This window comes from Octopus sinensis, linkage group LG10, assembly GCF_006345805.1.
Source record: "Octopus sinensis linkage group LG10, ASM634580v1, whole genome shotgun sequence".
Taxonomy (NCBI): Eukaryota; Metazoa; Mollusca; class Cephalopoda; order Octopoda; family Octopodidae; genus Octopus; species Octopus sinensis.
The window spans coordinates 16,107,318-16,125,009 of record NC_043006.1 but is presented as its reverse complement, the minus strand read 5'-3'; the positions used below and the strand labels follow the sequence as shown (position 1 = coordinate 16,125,009).

General features: G+C 37.9%; 1 long non-coding RNA gene across 1 annotated transcript; it reads left to right on the top strand.

The window, feature by feature from the left end:
• The first annotated feature begins 2,540 nt into the window (after positions 1-2,540).
• LOC118764951 lies at positions 2,541-10,229 on the top strand. The gene is made up of 3 exons (XR_005000791.1): positions 2,541-2,551; positions 3,539-3,548; positions 10,022-10,229. It is a non-coding gene; the product is annotated as an uncharacterized LOC118764951 (long non-coding RNA).
• Positions 10,230-17,692: the final 7,463 nt, after the last annotated feature.

Sequence of the window (17,692 nt, the reverse complement as noted above, 5' to 3'; positions counted from 1 at the left end):
CTGAAAACAGCTTCAGGAGTTGTGAAGAACAAATTTGTACGTAGTCTGTTTCTGAGAGCTATCCTATTGGACCTTTGTCTAATCATTAAAACATTGATTAATGATTCAGCATTAAGTGCTGCAACATGCATTTGGTGATCTTGAGAAAATCTCATCTCGCTTCTCTCTTCAGACTAGCCTTCGGTTTTCTACAATCCGCTTTGCTTTGTACTTGTTTCTGGAGAGATTACTCTTTTCTTTGGTGGCATATTTTTTCAATATTATAAACAAAAAATTATGAACATAGAAAGAAATTATACTTTAATCCCTATTTTTGTAAGTAGTTGTATCCGTAAAAAAATATTTGAAGGGAGCAGAAATTGAAAAAAGAGAAAGCGAAAAGGACAGAGAAAGAAAGTGAAAGATGTATGTACATCTATATGAAATGGACGTGTGTGTGTATGTGTGTGTGTGTGTGTGTGTGTGTGTGTGTGTGCGCGTGCGTGCGTGCGCGTGTGTGAGAGAGAGAAAGAGAAAATTTTTAAACCTATGCACAAACTATATAATTGGGATATTGAATCTTTGTGTTATTTCAATACTTGACTTTGAACATTTACAGTACAGAAGAAATGCTATATTTGTGGTTAATTTCAAAGAAATATCTCAGAAATTTTCCATAAGGATTGCAGATGGTGATTGTTATTTTCCCATCGCAATATCTGAGAGTGTCACTAAGGTCTTTTATTAAACGTGTTTAATGTATGCCCATTAGTAAGCTAAAATCTATCTAACTAATCAGTTTCTTATTAGTTCATATCCATTCTCGTAAATTTCTTATTATTGTTTTCAGGATACATCAACTATCAACATTACGAAGAAGCTTGCTTCCCAATCACGTGATTTTGGGTTAAGTTCCGCTGCGTGGAACCTTAGGCAAGTGTTTTCTACTATGGCCTCGGGCCGACCAAATCCTTGCGGGTGGATTTGGTTGATGGGAATTGGAAGAAGCTATATACATATGTGTGTGTGTGTGTATGTGTGTGTGTGTGTGTGTGTGTATGTCTTTGTGTGTTTGTGTCCGTGTTCGGCCTCCACCATCTCTTGACAACCGATGCTGGTGTGTTTACGTCCCCGTTACTTAGGTGTTCTGCAAAAGACACCGATAAAATATGTACTGGGATCCATTCATTCGACTATAATCCTTGACGGTGCCCCACAACGGCTGCAGTCTAATGACTGAAACAAATAAAAAGAGGAAAATAGTACACATCTCTCCACTCAGAGCGCAAGGGTTAGGGATATATATCGCAACGTACCTCAGCCAGTCTGTAATCTGCCGCTCTACTTTGGAAATTTTTTTATCAACCCCGAATGATGAAAGCAAACCCCATTTCGTGTGGTTTTGAATCTAAAATGTCATCGAACGTAAACAAATCATAGTGTTTTGTATGGTGATCGACTAACACTGTTATCAATCACTTTTCATAGTGTCATTAAAACAAGTGGCAACAGAAAATTTTCTAATGGGACGTCATAGAGATTTGAAGAATTCTAAAAATACATTAGTCTTTCTTTTGAATAGCTTAAATACCAAGATATATTTTCTTTCCTGTCAGCATTCTGTGAAGTCTGTCAAAAGCCACAGGATGCTTCATATAATCTGACTAACCCAAGATTATACCAATTAAATTGTGAACATTGGAAATAAGAAATAAATGAGTTAGAAATAATGCTAGGTTATCGGGGTAAATTTCCGTATAATAATAATATCAACAACAAAAAAAAACCCACAACAAATAGAAAAAATTCTATAACAAATGCGATGACATTGATTAACGATAGGTCATAGATATTACTGGTAATTTAAATATCAGCCATCTAAATTTGCTGTAAATAAATCTCCAAGAAAAATCGATCTTCCATTTGAAAATAAATTCAAAATAACGAGCGTGGACTGACTCCAATTTATGGATGTCTTCTAATTTAGTTTCCTAGACTAAGAATAATGAATCTGATCAATTATTTTACGACTTAGTTTCTTCGTTCAGTGAGCTAATCCAACAAAAATTAGCAAAACCAAAAACGCGGTCCTTGTTTACAATATATGGAAATAGCAAACCATGTCTTCATTTTATCTTTTCGTGCCGTTCCTTGTTTCTTTTTGAAAGGGTATAATCGTCGCATATTTTTGAAGAAGGAAAAGAAGTGATGTTTTATTCAAGAACCCTAATGAAAAGATGAAGCAGAATTTAATCCACCGATCACCGAAATCAGCTTGTAGTCTCTTGCCGTTAAGGGTTTAGAATCCTGGAACACTTGTGTTATATGTACAATGGTCATGTACCTGTGAAACATTTGGTAGACTCGGTAACATTTAGAAACTAAAAAAATATCAGTATGAAAACTAAATTGTGTACTGTTCGATATATTTATCTTTTCTTCTCAGTAGCAACGAAACATTGCAAAAATATTGGGTCATCCCTTAAATAATGCGGTTTTTTAAATTGCATAAGCTAAATATTGGAGGGGGACGGGATAAACTACTTGCATCAACATGCTATAAAAGTAGGTAGTAATTTTACCTTGTCCTTATTCTATTTTTGAAGAGAGCAGTTCGATTTTAACAGTTAATTTTTCAAAGCTATAATGAAAGTGACAAAGAAGCATATTCGGCACATTTTGCTTTATGAGTTCAATAAAGGCAACAACGCAACGGAAAGTGCGAGGAATATTAATGCAGTATATGGGAATCGGACAATAAGCGTTAGCCAGTGTCAACGGTGGTTTCAGAAATTCCGAGCCGGAAACTACAGCCTAGAAGACGAGCCCCGTCCTGGAAGATCTGTAGAGCTCGACGAGTCCGTCCTGCAAACCCTGGTGGAACAAAATCCCATCGTAACTGTTGGGGAACTAGAAGAGAAGCTTGGATTTATTCATTCAGCCATTCATCGACACTTGCGCGCCATTAGAAAAGTCAGTAAATTGGATGAATGGTTTCCTCACAAACTTTCCGAATCTAATCGCGTGCAGAGAGCGAATATGTGATCTTCTTTCATATGTCTCACAAATGCACCTTTTTTTGATCGAATAGTGCTGGTAACGAGGACTGGGTTCTCTTTAAAAATGTCTAGCGCCGAGGATAGTGAGTAGGGAAAAGAGAAACACCAGCACCCCAATCTAAAGAAGGTCTCCAGCCACCTCAAATTGAAAGGTTTAAACTCAAGCCAAACGATAACAAATGAGATTTACTGCGAGCAGCTTGAGCGGCTTAAGTCAGCGCTTGAAGAACAACGACCATCTTTGGTTTCAAGACGAAAGGCATTCTTCCATCAGGATAATGTTCGGCCACACACAGCGAGGGTAAATTCGAATGGCTGGAGCAGTTTTAATGGGAAACGATACCCCACCTACCATATTTGCCGGACATAGCTTCATCTGATTATCATTTATTCCCCAGTCTTCAAAATCATTTGGACGGAAAAATATGAATTCTGTAGACGAGGTCAGAACAGTACTGGACGAGTACTTTTCGTAACAGACAAGTGAATTTTGGAAGAAGGGCCTTGCAAGTCTCCCAGATAGATGGAAGAGCATTGTAGAAAATGAAGAAGTATATATTTTAGATTAAAAAAAAATTGTTTATCTTAATTTTGAAAAATAAAAGAAGTGAAAAATAAAACGCATTACTTATGGGATAACCCAATATATAAAAGCAATGAAAATAAAACAATGTATTCTAGGAATATACTTACGTAGAATATAGTACATTTAAGGATTGAATAAATAGAAATACTGAGAAGAACAAAACAGAAGGAAATAATGGTAATGCTGAGAATAAGGGTAACTTAGCTGCATCATGTATTGGATAAGAATGACGAAGGGACCTCGAATGTGGTTACTGGAGTGGAAATTTTATGGTAGACTATCAGCAATGGGAAGGTGTAACTTGATATATTGGGGTGTGTAAAAATACTTATTTGGAACACGAGAATGAAGAATCTGGTGTACCGCAAAACACGGCATCCTAGAGGCAGTCAATGAACTAGTATAATAAAGGACGGTAAGTATACTAGCAGAATTGCCATGGAACATAAAATATTAAAGGAGATAAATATACAAATTGTGAATGTCTTACCTTTATGAAAGCTATTAGAGAAACCAAAAAGTTAAATAACATTGCATAAATCGAGAATCGAAATCAAACTACGGGCTTGGCTTACCACTTACACAATACAACTTTAAGACATTCATTTTCTGTATCTATAAAATATTAAAAATGCAAATATTTTGATTTCGCGTTTTTAAGCTTACTTCAAAGACGAGCAGGAGCATTGAATTAATCTTTTCTGTTCAGATTATTCAGAAAACCATTGAAAAACCAATTCTAACTAACCCAATTCTTAGAATTAAGACAGTGCAAGAGTAAAACCTCTTTAAATTCTACATTGTAAAATATGAGAGAAAAATTTCATTTCTGCTTTTCTTGTTGAAGAATAATACATGTTTAAGTCTGTTAAGAACTTTCGTTTTACATTTAATTAAATGGAAGCTTTACATCGTTTAAAATAACGATATGCAGGGAAACAAAATTTCTGAAACAAATAAGAATAAAACAAGACGATGACCATAAGGATGAATATTTTAAACGTTTAGAATTTAATAGATTTTTGAGCAAAATTATATATTAACAGTTGGTATGGAGATGAAATGTATAAAATGGTATAGAAGCATGTTGAAATTTGAACACAAAGCCGGCAAATCATCTAGAATAATATATATTTCTTTACTGCCCACAAGGGGCTAAACATAGAGGGGACAAACAAGGACAAAGGAATCACAATGACCCCAGTTGCAAAACTGGTACTTTATTTATCGACCCCGAAAGGATGAAAGGCAAAGTCGACCTCGGCGGAAGTTGAACTCAGAACATAACGACAGACGAAATCATCTAGAATGATATAAGAAAATCAAAAGCTTGAATCATTATAGGACGATGAAAGTCATGAAATGAAGTTTGCTTAAAATTCAAACAGGATTAGAGGAAACTTGGAAAATTAACGTAACAGTAGATGTGTCAATAAGACCAAAGTTAGCTTTCTCGCAAAATCGCTGCCATTATTGAAGGAAGTTTAAATAACATAGAAGCAATGTGTAATGATTAACAATGTTGAAAACCTGAGTTTGAAACAAAGGTTATCAGCTTCAAACCACCTCGTTGTTATATTAAAGAAAACATAAAAGGTGAACAAAAACACGACGGTATAGAACTCTTATAGTAATAAATCATCGGAAAAAATAAAGCTATGTCGCAGTCACAAAATACAATAAGTTATTTTGTTTGTCTTTGGTGTTCTTACTTTCATCAACAACAAAAAAAAACTAAAACCAAACAAAATAAAAAACACAAAGCCACAAAAAATTTGCAAATTAGATAAACATTTTTAACATCTTCCCTTTGGGATATATAATGATAACAATCATTCAATATAATAAATATGTATTTTGACTCGGAAAACATCTCATTAATGATATAATAGATATAAATGGCTGTTAGTACTATACAAAGAAGCATAGTTACTAGAACTAGTAGACTAGTCGCTTAGTAACGAAGTCGAAATTAACTTTAGGTTTCTGATAGCGTAAAACTAAGCTCTGAGGCAAACTAAATTTCATTTCTTTGTTATTAATTACGTGTGTAGTTACTCCAGTTAATTTGATACAGCGTTTGAGAAAACTGTGAACAACGAAAAAAATAGAAATAAATTATATTCTGAAACTCTAAAAAACTAAAGAAGAAAAAATTCGTTGTTTTAAGTCGATGCATATATAATTCATTTTCAGGTTTACAGACAGAATCGTTACACCTTCGAAAAGACATGGATTGTGTTATCAGTTGAAGTTCTTTATATTCTGAGTTAAAATTTCGCCGACATCTATTTCGCTACTTGATCTTCCAGGATTGGAGATCGATTTAATTGATTAACTCTTATTACCAAAATTTCTGGCTTTGTACTTACATAAGTATCATTATTTTACTAGTTTTAGTCATGTTGAGGTATCGACTTCACGATAATAGTCAATAAATTGACTTCAGTAATTGTTTTATCGATATCATATGAACGAACAGCAAAGTGAATCTGGTAGGGATTTGAACCCATAACATAAAAAAAAAACACATTAGCAAATACAAATACCAGGTTTATTTTCCGACATTCTATTTGTTTTCGTCATCCAATCGATATTCACACATTGCTGGCAACTGATTTTTTAAAATTAGATGTAAAATGTCTCTAAACATATGTTAACTTCATTCATATTTTCAAGATTTGAAAGCAACTATGTTCAGAATACTCCTTCCAAATATCAATCATCCAAATTCTCAAAATAGTAGTGATCGAATCAAGGAGGTTATGTTTCTATTAGTCAGTAGCACATATTAACCACTTTTTTTCAGTGACAGCGCAGTATATAAACTCAGAGATCCAATAGATTACCCTAAATACCTATTTCTTTACTACCCACAAGGGGCTAAACACAGAGAGGATAAACACACGGATTAAGTCGATTACATCGACTCCAGTGCGTAACTGGTACTTATTTAATCGACCCCGAAAGGATGAAAGGCAAAGTCAACCTCGGCGGAGTTTGAACTCAGAACGTAACGGCAGACGAAATACGGCTACGCATTTCGCCCAGCGTGCTAACGTTTCTACCAGCTCGCCGCCTTTACCCTAAATACCACAAGGCGTCTTAGACAACGATATAATAATTTAGTCAATTTAACTCAATGGACTCGTACACTTTTATCGTTATTTTCCTTAACCTGATATACAATGGTGGAATCAAAAGGAGCATCGATTTCCTTAAGAATGAAACAATTCCAGTTTTCAACACAGGCATAGAGGAATCTATAATACATTAAAAGCTCAGACTTTCCCGGTGACCCAATGGGTCACGGGTAGTCTAGTATTTCAGTAAATTCCGCACCTACTCGCGTCGGATAGCTATTTGAACCACGTAAGATTTGACAGCTTCAAAATATTGCAATAATTTCAATACTGCTGCATTCTCCTCACATTATAACCGTTTAAATTGTTACGCTATGTTCATTTTAAACTTTAATATATTATATATTACAACTCATCTACTTGAGCCAGTTAGCTATTTGAACCATTAAATATTTCGCAGCTCTGCAACAAAATATTGCAATAGGGGATACACTATGGCCCTTTGAAATACAGGTACAACAGAAACAGGAAGTAAGAGTGAGAGAAAGTTGTGGTGGAAGAGTACAGCAGGGATCACCACCATCCCCTGCCGGAGCCTCGTGGCGCTTTTAGGTGTTTTCGCTCAATAAACACTCACAACGCCCGGTCTGGGAATCGAAACCGCGATCCTATGATCGCGAGTCCGCTGCCCTAACCACTGGGCCATTGCGCCGCCACTCTTTAATACACCACACTATGTAACACTTTTACTTACTTTTACTGCAGCTGTGGTCATTTTGAGGCACTGTTTCTAGTGTGCGACTGGTTTTTATTTCACACTTATTTTGTGGCTTTCTTTCAGGAACTGTTTCTGGGGAAGTCGCTATTTGGGTAGAGACATTCTTCTTTGTATTTGTAGCAGCAACGTAAATTGATTTGGTACTTTAGATAAAAAAAAAAAAAACGTTCAAAAAGTTACTTGAAGACGTTTACACCTACAACTTGCAGATTGAGATTGTTTCGCTGAGTGTTGAATAGATGTGGACCCTTGAAACTTGAGCCGTTACAATAATAGATCCATATACTAGATGAAGGTGGGATATTTGGTACTATGTGCTGGGGAAATATTTGTAGAATCGATTTGCTCCTTGCAAAATGTTGCATGAACAAAACTTATGATAACTAATCAGTGAACTTGATTAAATCCTCACAGGTGTGTAATATGAAATTGAGTTTAACCTTAATAGCTATTTGACAGCTGCGAAATATTTAATGGTTCAAATAGCTAACTGGTTCAAGTAGACGAGTTGTAATATATAATATATTAAAGTTTAAAATGAACATAGCGTAACGATTTAAACGGTTATAATGTGAAGGAGAATGCAGCAGTATTGAAATTATTGCAATATTTTGAAGCTGTCAAATCTTATGTTATATCCTTAGTTATATCGAAAACATACTGACTTTAAGAATAAAATATATAACCATGAGACGAACCCTGATCTCCTACAATTTATGTCCTTATGCGAAAATTTGAAAGCATTGTTATTAACTTAATACAATTTATTTGTTTCTTTATTACCCACAAGAGGCTAAACATAGAGGGGACAAACAAAGACAGACAAACGGATTAAGTCGATTACATCGACCCCAGTGCGTAACTGGTACTTAATTTATCGACCCCGAAAGGATGAAAGGCAAAGTCGACGTCGGCGGAACTTGCACTCAGAACGTAACGGCAGACGAAATACGGCTACGCATTTCGCCCGGCGCGCTAAAGTTTCTGCCAGCTCGCCGCCCTATCTTAATACAATTCATTGTGATATTATCAGGTCTGCAAAGGTGGCAAAGATAGCAAAGAGCTGAATATTAATTAATTTCGCTGATTAATTACCGAATTCAAATGTAACCAATCACTTTCGACATTGAAATGTAACCCACCATTAATCTGCTGGAAGCATCTATTATATTCATTTCAACACACTACAGCTGCTGCAACACATCATCTGGTTATATGTGTATGTGTATATATAAATTATATCATGTAGTATATAGAAAATATATTATGCAGTACAAATTTATTCAAAGTCAAGAAGACCAAAGTACATCAACTTCCACGTAGCGTTGTGAGCAGAGACAACAACAATAGGACTTTGGACTTTTCGCTTTAGTATAAAGGACATTACAATTACTTGACCTAGGTAGTTATTTGAAGCGTTAAATATTTTGCTGATAAATATTACAATAGTATATACACAACGGCACCACACTTCATTTCATTACCGTTTAATACACTACAGTATGGTCACTTCATACTTTATTACGCTATGTATTACGACGCACTTAAAATCTATAGAGGCTATTTGGCTTTAATATATCTCGGACATAAAATTGCAAAAGCAAACGTAATTGCGTCAAAAGTAAATTAGATTGGTCAACTCGTCGAAAATAAGAAAACAGTGGAAGCAAGCAATGAAAACGAAATAACATTATTCTGTTAAAACAGAATACTGCGAACAGTTTTATTACTGGCATGATAGAAAATTGTTTCAAACTAAACCGATGTTTGCTTTAAATATTTTAAACTTGTATCTGAATGGCTATGTTATTCTTTTTTTCGATTGTTATATATATTTTAAAGCATACTTTTCTAAATGTCGTGTTTCAACTACGTTCACTGGCAGAATTATGGTTTTCTCTAATCTGATTGACAGAAACAGTTTAAATTGTAAAGCAAATCTATTAAGTTTTTAATAGACATTTCCTTCAGACTAAGCGAAAAAAAAAATGATTATACATACATATGTATTTATATTTACAATAAATTATACCTACGCGCATACATATGTATGTACCTACCTACCTACCTACCTACCTACCTACATAAGTGTATATATATATATATATGTATATATGTATATATATAAATACATACATATATACATATAGATACACACACACACACACACACACACACACACACATATATATATATTTAGATTCAGATTAATATGGTACTTAAGTTGAGGCACCAGTATTTAGTACGGTATTATCCATACAATTTCAAAATAAGGTGATTAAAATCAGAATAAGCAACGAGGATATCCAGACGTAATGCAGTACGATCGTTTCATGCAACTCCATTTAATTGAACAAGGCAATCATTTCATTACAACAATTTAAAATGTAGAACAATCTTCAGCTGCACAAAGACATAGAATTTAATTAAATTAGAACAGAAGGATACATTAGTATAATTTTACCTAAAATCTCCAAGAAGTTAAGGTGATAGACAAAGAACATATTGTATCTACAACATCATAGTTGTAAGTAAGTTTGGTAATAAAATCTATGTTCCTTTTACAAATCTATTGAAACAAATTATACATGTTTTTCATTACATGTGAAAATGAAAGTAAATCTTCATATTTCAACGTAAGCACTGGTGGCGTCAACCAGTTTTCTCAAACGGCTAGGGATGGAATGAACAACTTTCTGAAGGACGTCGTCAGAAATATCTTTGAGAAACTCTTGAATCCGTGTCTCCAAGTCCACCAGTGCGCGAGGTTTTATCTTGTACCCCTCTTTTGTGTAACCCCACTGGTAAAGATAACATAGAGTGAGATCTGGAGTCCTAGGAGTTCTGGACTTCTGAAATTCTGGATCTGAACTTCTTGGATCTGGACTTCTGAACTTCTGCAGTCACAGTCTTCAGGTTTTAGTTCCTACATGTAATGGGGTTTCCACAGACAAAAATTCCATTCCTTAGGCAACTCCGTACGTATTGTGTGTCTTGTTAGTCCACTTTCACGTACTGATTGACGTGTTGATTTATGCGGGCTGCGGTTAAACACTTCCTGTACTGTTGCCACGTTCTCCGCTGATCGGGTTGGATGGCCACTTCTTGCATCATTCACAGAGATCGTGGTCATCAGCTTTGTATGACAACTTTGGTTTCTCTGGACGTGGTGTTGCATACTTACCTTTCCATGCACGGTACCATCTCTGAACAGAAACAATGGAATTCCACACTTCATTGCGAGCTGCTATTTTAGCTCGCTCTTGAACAGTCAAGTGACCAGCCATCTGGAAAATAAGAAATAAGAAATAAGTCAATAAGAAAATAAAAGAAAAACATTAGTGGTGTCTGTTTAAAAAAAAATGTTTTCGTCATGACTTAAGTGATACGAAATATTCTATAAGCCATTTCTAAAGTCTAGTTACTTTCCACCCACCGTGTATATGTCTAAATATACGACAAGAAATAATTTTTACCTCTTTTTATGGAGACAAAAGGGTTTATAGGACTGCAAAACAGAAGTGCTCAAATGAAATTGAGACAGAAATAATATATATGTCTCTCTCTCACTATATATATATATATATATATATATATATATATATATATATATATATATATATATATTATATATATATATATATGTATATGTATATAGAGATATATGCTTGTATATATGTATATATGTGTCTATGTATGTATGTATATGTATGTATAGATGCATGTATATATAGTTGTGCTTGGGAAGTTTATACAGAAATTGAAATATATAAAATAAAAGTACGCACATTTATCATCAATTAGAAAATTAATTTATGAATAAATGAAGTAGTCGGTTAACGAATCAATAAATCAATCGAGTAATCATTTTCCCAAAATACTTTTGTTAAAGACGAAGTCAAAGGAAACGGAAACTTCATTAGTGACATCACGATCCCAAAGTGCAACAATATCTATTTCAACGGAATTTCACATTAAGAATCTTTCAAAGCGAAACAAAACAATAAAAGCGATGTATGTATGTATGTATGTATGTATGTATGTATGTATGTATGTATGTATGTATGTATGTATGTATGTACATATAAACATATGAATTTGTTTATGTGAGTTGCCTGTTATGGCATAAAAATTTAAGTAGCGATAGAATTCAATTTAAATTATTATTTTGTAATAAAATATAACTATAAAACTTTTAATTACCGTGTTCATAAAATTAGTTAGATTCTCTCTCTCTCTCTCTATCTCTCTCTCTCTCTATCTATCTATCTATCTATCTATCTATCTATCTATCTATCTATCTATCTATCTATCTATCTATCTATCTATCTATCTATCCATCTATCTATCTGTCTATTTATCCATCTATCTATCTGTCTATTTATCCATCTATCTATCTGTCTATTTATCCATCCATCCATCTATCTATCTATCTATCTATCTATCTATCTATCTATCTATCTATCTATCTATCTATCTATCTATCTATCTATCTATCTATCTATCTATCTATCTATCTATCTATCTATCTATCCATCCATCCATCATCTATCTATCTATCTATCTATCTATCTATCTATCTATCTATCTATCTATCTATCTATCTATCTATCTATCTATCTATCTATCTATCTATCTATCTATCTATCTATATAGCTACTGTTCTATCTATACACACACACACACAGCGTAATATGTAACATATTGTAGATAAATGTGAAGTTTGAGTTTACTAAACTGGAAATGCATATTTTCTTCAAATGTCCATTTAAATTATTACTTTTATATATTTGGAACATCAATGAAAATTAGAAATGATACCAAACAAGAAAAAAAAAACAACGAAAAAAAAACAAACTAAAATACATAAATCTAAAGAAAGTAAATACTTTTGAAATAGATTTTTGTTCGTAACAGCAAACTGTCAGTTTGAAATGTGAAGTAATTATACAACTGTCCTAAGATTATATGTACATATATATTCTTAAGAAAATATAAGGAATCAAATTTTAATAAAATTAAATAGACCGTATGTACTTTAAGACGTTGAAGTCTTATATAAATTTCAACACAGAACATATCACAGCTTCACACCACATGAATTCAAACGACTCTTAACACATAGATACTCATATGCGCTCACACACATACACGCACACACATACACGCACACACATACATATACGAATATGTATACATTATGTATATCGTCTCTACATGTTACGTGCACATGCACTCACTCACATACACACACACACGCATACACTTCCACACGCACACGTACACACACACACACCACACACACACACACAAATGGAATATGTAAACGAAATTATAGACCAACGTCGTGTATGTATCAATATATTTCTTATGCGAATATATCTGTTCCGCAAATAAAAGGGTTATGTATGTATGTATGTATGTATGTATGTATGTATGTATGTATGTATGTATGTATGTATGTATGTATGTTTGGCAGGATATGGGCTAGTGAATCTGTACCTGAGGACTGGAGAGATACAGTAATGGTTGTTTTATATAAGGGAAAGGGCAACAGGAAAGATCATGGTAACTATAGGAGAATATCATTGCTTTCTGTTGTAGGAAAGGTTTTATGAAGGGTACTTCTGGATCGTCTGCTGAAACACGTTGCAGATTGTGTTCTTCCAGAAAGTCAATCTGGCTTTCGCGTGGGACGCAGCACTGCTGATGTGATCTTCTCAGCTAGACAGCTTCAAGAGAAGTGTGTGGAATAGGGTCTGGATTAATATCAGGTTTTTGTCGATCTGACAAAAGCCTTTGATACCGTTAATAGAAAGCACTGTGGAAAGTTCTCCAGAAACTTGGTTGTCCTGAAAAGTTCCTTGCTTTGGTTAGGTCTTTTCATGAAGACACGAAGGGTAGGGTTAATGTTAGAGGTAAAATGTCTCAATAAAAAAATGTAGTGTAACAGGGTGATATTCTGGCACCGACCCTATTTGCCATATATTTTGCGATGGTTTTCAGTATTGCGTTCAGAAACTGCAGATATGGTGTTTACATCAATAATAGAAACTCTGACAGCATATTTAATATCAGGCGCTTTGCTGCAAAAATAAAGGTATTTACCTCTATCATAAGAGACCTTTTGTATGCAGATGCCTGTGATCTAGTAGCGCACACGGAGATCGATATGCAACACATTTTGAATGTATTCTCTGATGCTTGCACTGCCTTAGAATTGACAGTCAGTCTCAAGAAAACTGTTGTCATGTATCAACCTGCCCCTGGTAAGCAAATATCTACGTGTATGGTAATCGACTTGTTGTAGAGGATCATTTTGTCTACCTGGGAGGCACTGTTAATAGATATAGCAATTTGGATAATGAAATTTCATACAGAATTAGGAAAACAAGTGATGCTTTCGGAAGGCTAGAAAGGCGCCTCTGGAGTCGGTGAGATATATGCCGGAAGACAAAGATAAAGATGTACAAGGCATGTGTGCTCTCTTCTTTTCTTTATGCCTGCGAGACCTGGGTCACATATCGATACCACCTTAAACAACTGGAACGTTTCCATCAGATGTGTCTCAGACGGGTCTATGGTATTAAAAGGGAGGACCGCATCAGTGATCTTGAGATTCTGGAAAGCTCTCGGAGTGAAAGTATAGAAGCTCTTGCGTTGAAGCCGAGGCTCAGATGGAGTGGTAATCTGGTCAGGAGGAAGGATTCAAGGATGCCAAAACAACACTTTTATGGAGAGTTAGCTAAAGGAGAACGACTTCCACATAAACCAAAAAAGAGGTATTAAGACTTTCTGAAGGCTTCCTTAAGAGATGCTAGCAACTCTCCTGACACATGGGAGGGCATAGCTATTGACCGTAGTAGGTGGAGAAGGATTGTGCATGAGGGGACTGCTACTTTTGAGAAATTTCGAGTTGCGCATGAGAAAGTAAGGAGGGATGTCAGGAACGGAATCGCTGTTGCACTTCCAGATGGTAAGAGTCTTCCTATGAAGCTGACATGCAGTATCTGTGCAAGACTCTGCTTCAGTAAAGCTGGACTCAAGAGTCATCTTCGTAGTCATAAAGTGAGACCGATGATTGAGAACCAGGCCGCTGGTGGTGGTGCTACACACCATACTAATCATATCTGTCAGGCATGTCGAAGGGAGTGTAATTCGGCAGGAGGACTTAAAACGACATGCAGCCCAATTACATGAAGCTCAGTTACAACTACAGCCGGCCATTGCTGGTAAAGGTTTTAGCTGCCAATTCTGTACAAGACATTGTAGAACTCTAGCTGGGCTAAAAAGTCACGTTCGATCACAGCACCGTTAACAGTTAAGCCTCGTGCAATGGCCATACTCGTTAACGAATGATTATTATTATTATTATTATTATTATTATTATTATTATTATTATTCAGTAGTTTTATTTTTATAGCGTGCTTTCACTTCACTACCGAGCGCAGCCCTGTGTACCTTGGGTATGTGCTGTGATTTGTTGTGATGCTCTGATGGTTATTGTATGGAAAGTGTTCTGCGTAGGATGTGTGCAGTGCCTAGTAGTGCAATTTTCTGTATGTTATATGTGTTTCTGGCTGTCATTCCGTCGTGGAACTGGCGGACAATTGCAATAAATTTGCTGGGGCAACCAAATTTTCCCATGACCTTCCATAGTCCCTCCCGACTGACTGTATCAAAGGCCTTGGTGAGGTCAACAAAGGTCATGCAGAGGTCAAGGTGCTGCTCCATGCATTTCTCCTGGAGCTGGCGGGCGGCGAATATCATGTCAGTGGTCCCTCGACCCGCACGGAAGCCACACTGGCTCTCAGGGAGAAGGCCTTGCTCCAAGTGTTCCAGAAGGCGGTCAAGCAGGACCCGGGCCAGGATCTTGCCTGCTATGGACAAGAGGGAAATACCTCGGTGGTTGTCGCAGGACTGCCGATCTCCTTTCCGCTTATAAATGTGGATGATTGTTGCATCCCGGAAATCTTGAGGGAGTTGTTCCCTGTCCCACATCGACTGGAACAGGCTGGTGAGCTGACTGATCATGGTGGGGCCGCCCGACTTGAACACCTCTGCAGGGACGGCGTCAGAGCCTGGAGCCTTGCCGGTGGACATTTTTTTGATGGTTCTGCTCACTTCCCCGGCTGCAGGGGGAACAGCCAACTCGTGGTTTGTCGGCACCTGGGGGAGTCGTGCGATGGCTTCCTCGTTGATCTGGGCTGGTCGGTTGAGCACGATGTTGAAGTGCTCCGCCCATCTCTCCAGGATCAGCCTCTTGTTAGTCAGGAGTGAGGTTCCATCTGAGCTGAGCAGGGGTGTTGATCCAAAGGAGAACTGCGGTCCATAGACAGCTTTCAGCGCCTCGTAGAATTTCTTGGTGTCGTGTTTGTCTGCGTATCCCTGAATCTCATCCGCCTTGGCGCTTAACCATGCGTCTTGCATGAGGCGGAGTTTAGCCTGGACTGTGCTGCGAATGTTGTTGAAAGCGGCCTTCTTTGCCGTGCAGGTGGTGTCATTTTGGTGAGCCCGCAGCAGACGGCGTTTCTCTTCCATGAGCTTTTGGATTTCCTGGTCGTTTTCGTCGAACTAGTCCTGGTGGTTCCTCGTAATTTGGCCCAGAGTTTCAAGGGCGATGGAATGAACCGTGTCCCTGAATGATTCCCACTGCTCATCGATGCTGGACTGGTCACTCCGAATGTCCAACAGCTTACGTGACTGGAGATCTTGTGCAGTCAGCTGGTTCCTTAATTTCGTGATGTTAAGCTTCCTCGTCACTTTCTGACCCTGTGGTCTTCTCTTAGGTCGGATGTAGAAATCCATCCTGGAGATGATGAGGCGATGGTCCGTCCAGCAGTCAGCTCCGCACATGGCTTTGACCAGTCTCACGTCCCGCCTGTCTTTCGCCCTGACGATGACGTAATCTATCAGATGCCAGTGTTTGGAGCGTGGATGCATCCATGATGTCTTGTTGCGTGTTGGCAGACGGAACAAGGTGTTGGCGATGGTAAGATCATGAGAGGCACACGCACGCAGGAGGAGCTGTCCGTTGCTGTTGCACTTTCCGATTCCTTGCTTTCCCAGTACGCGATGCCAGGCTTGGTAGTCAGTCCCGACACGGGCGTTAAAATCCCCAAGGAGGATGAGTTTCCCAGGCTGGGCTGACGTGATGAGGGAGTCGAGTTCCTCATAGAACCTGTCCTTAACTTCTTCAGGGTTGGTCATGGTGGGGGCGTAAGCACTGATGATGGTCGCACTAGTCTTGTTTCCAAGTGGGAGCTGCATCTTCATCAGCCGATCGTTTATACCCTCGGGGGGGGGGGGATTTCCAGTTTCCGCACGTGTACTGACTTAATGGCAAAACCAACACCAGCCTCACGACGCTCTTCGCTGCTGCGACCACTCCAAAAGAAAGTGTAGCCACCGCCTGTCTCTGTCAGCTGGCCTTTGTCCGCAAGGCGGGTCTCGCTCAGTGCTGCAATATCGACACTGTATCGGCTCAGTTCTCTGGCCACCAGGGCAGTTCGTCTCTCTGGTCTGTCCGCTTTGGTGTTGTCAAGCAGAGTTCTCACGTTCCAAGTTGCGAAAGTGAGCACCTTTGTTTGTTTTCTTCTTTCTTTGTTTCGACCGCTTGGAAAGGATCCCCGCCAGCCGCGGTTTGCTGACCAGGGTGAGGTGAGGCAGGCTATGTTTAGGGCAACCTTTTCTAGCCCCGTCCTCATGCTGGGGAGGCTAGCAGAGCGATCCTGAAGAGGGCTGCTCGGTCACTCAGGAGGCTGCCGGACTCCACTGCTGCCTCAGTTCAGTGAGGGGCGACCACATGTCCTGAGCCGCCTGTGTGTGGGTTCACGACTGCAGCTCTCAGTGTATCCTCACCTGCTACTTCGCCGTTTCCCCATCGCCACAGGACTTTGGGATGGTGTCATGGCGTCATGATGTCGTGACATGCGCGTGACATGCGACTCATCTGAAGCCTTCCAGGTGACCAACGGAGTCAGGCAGGGCTGTGTCCTGGCCCCAACACTGTTCAGCATCATGTTCTCGGCAATGATGTCCGACGCCTTTAGGGACTGCAAGTCCGGTATCAACATCAAGTACAGGACAGACGGGAAACTTTTCAACTCCAGGAGATTGCAGGCTGTCACAAAGGTGAGGGAGACAGTCGTCAGAGACTTTCTCTTTGCTGACGACTGCGCCCTTAATGCAATCGATGAGCAGGAGA